The sequence below is a fragment of the Austrofundulus limnaeus genome, unplaced genomic scaffold, assembly GCF_001266775.1.
Source record: "Austrofundulus limnaeus strain Quisiro unplaced genomic scaffold, Austrofundulus_limnaeus-1.0 Scaffold40, whole genome shotgun sequence".
Lineage (NCBI taxonomy): Eukaryota > Metazoa > Chordata > Actinopteri > Cyprinodontiformes > Rivulidae > Austrofundulus > Austrofundulus limnaeus.
Genome location: NW_013952442.1, coordinates 217,505 through 219,926, shown reverse-complemented (window position 1 = coordinate 219,926; position 2,422 = coordinate 217,505). Strand labels below are relative to the sequence as shown.

The following is a 2,422-nucleotide window of genomic DNA, read 5'->3' as shown; positions in this document are numbered from 1 at the left end:
ACACACACACACACACACACACACACACACACACACACACACACACACACACACAATAACGTGATGCCCTTCAGGCATATTATATGAAAACCAAACATATGGTTCAGATATGTTGGACCAGGGGAAGAAGTGAGGCAACATGCACAGGGGAGCAACATATCAGGCAGCTCTCTGAGACAAGCTTCTTTTTTTTCCTCAGTGAAAACAACAGAAGGTCAGAGGTCTACAAAGATACACTGAGCAGGGATGGCATTGCTCATTTTAGCTTGAACAAGATTTATCTTGTCACCTGTACTGTTTTATTAGAGTCCAGACACATTTTGTACAAATAGGCTCTAAACCACAAGGCCTGTATGGAATAATCTGAATTGGTGCTGTAAATCCAGATGGGTGCGTGTCATTAAAGTAGTTTACAGTTGCTTATTTCACAGATGATGTGTCCGAATGAACATTTTTAACAGGCTGTTGTGCTCAGTCCTGCAGAAAACCATGTCTGAAGTGATAAGAACAGATTTTTTTATCTTTTTTTTTATTTTATTTTTTGCAGGACAGCAGAGCAGGTGGGACTTTACACATGATATCTGTGCAGCTCTAATCTTCTGCAAGCAGCTGAATGTTCAAAACAGGCATGTTTTATATCTGTTAAAATCAAACGCAGCTCTGATAACTTAATGATCTTTGAAAATGTGTTTTATTAGTCAGTGAAGATAGCCGCTTTGACTAATTGGCCAATTTTTGTTTTACATTTTGTCTTCATTAGCTAATCTTAATTAAGATGTGATGACACTTTTTAATCCTATAATTACTGGAGCAACATCTCTGGGAGCATCTGGAAGCTGCTCATTACACAGGTAGGAGTCTGTAATGCAATTAATAGCAGCTTAACATTCTGCAGATTAGACCTTCACAAAATCCCAAACTGACGCTGACAAACAGCCGGGCAAAGGTCTTCATTAAACAATGCAACAGCATACACATCTCAAAATGAAGTTCTTTTTATATTTATATCAAATGCATTTTCATCCAGATTAGTAAAACAAAAGCCAACTGGAGTAAATTCAGTAAAAAAAAAAAAGCTAAAATAAAAAAATGGCACAAAAGGTTTTACTTTAGGGATGCTGGTTTGTTTGCTTTTATGTACAGCTGATTCACTCTCAAAATTTCTTTTGAACAGAGCAGAGCTTAGATGTGACCTTTTTACGTGTTATTATTTTACGTTGATTAGTTTGTGTACTCAGGCCCAGTAACCTGTGCATAAACAACTTTGTTTAGATTCAGTTTATAGGCTGATGATGTTGAAGGCAAAACTCAAGTTGTTTTCCTAACTCATTATATCAAACTACATTAACCATGAAGCTACCACCCCCATGCTTCACAAGTGAAATAAGTTTCATGTGATGGAAAACAGTTTGCCTTTCATCTTGAATGCAACACTACTCATTTAACCAATAATATTTAAATCAGGCATTTGCTTATAAAACAGGATATTAGTCTGGCAGCAATTAAAAACAAATTTTTGTACATTCTGATCTTGCTTGTGGCATTGTTGGTAGAGGTGTTGCCGCTCAGCAAGAAGGTACTGTATCAGGATTACAACCTGGCCTGGGTCCTTTCTGGGTGGAGTTTGTTCTCCCCATCATGCATGTGGGTTTTCACTGGGTGCTAGTTTCCTCCCACAGACCAAAAACATGAGTGTCAGGTTGATTAGGAACTTAAATTGTCCTTATAGGTGGGAGTGAGAGAGTGAAGGGTTGTCTATCTCTATGTGTCCATGTCGTGGACTTGTGACCTATCCAGGGTGTACCCCGCCTCTATTACTTTGACAACTGGATATGGTCACCAGAGACCCCCGTAACCCAGAAGTAAGTGTGCAAAGAGAATTAAAGGATGTTTGAATACTAATTTCTTCAAACACTACAATAGATGGTTTTGTCTCTTGTTCTGAGGTTGTCAGAAATCTGTTATTCATGTGGTACACTTGAATAAACATGGTGTCCTTCTTGCCACACTGACTGAAACACTTAATGCTAATTTCACCTTCAAATGAACCGCTTGTTTTTGAAGGTCTCAAGTTTCACATTTATAAGCTTCATGGCACATAAACTTCCTTAAGTGCATAACTAAATATAACAGTTTTTTGTACACGTGTCCATTTTAAATGTTAATCTGCAACACATTTTGGTAAATACTGTATATCTATAATTTAAAGGGATAGGCATTATGTTTTTGAAGTGATGTTTTGTTTGGTCACCACCTTGTCAGCTGCATCAGTCATACACCGTTGCCATGTGCAGTGTATTTACATGTAATTTAGGGGTCTAGCTTAGTTAAATATAAAGTTTTTAAATTGCTCAAATATCTAATATTTTCATCACTGCTTTATCTTTTTTAGTTTCAAACTTTATTCATTTCTTAAAAAACA

At 37.0% G+C, this 2,422-nt stretch overlaps 1 protein-coding gene across 1 annotated transcript in view; it reads right to left on the bottom strand.

The window, feature by feature from the left end:
• The window catches only part of slc15a4 (solute carrier family 15 member 4), a 44,182-nt gene that overhangs the window by 1,753 nt on the left and 40,007 nt on the right, over window positions 1–2,422 (bottom strand). The gene's annotated exons all lie outside the window — the stretch shown is intronic.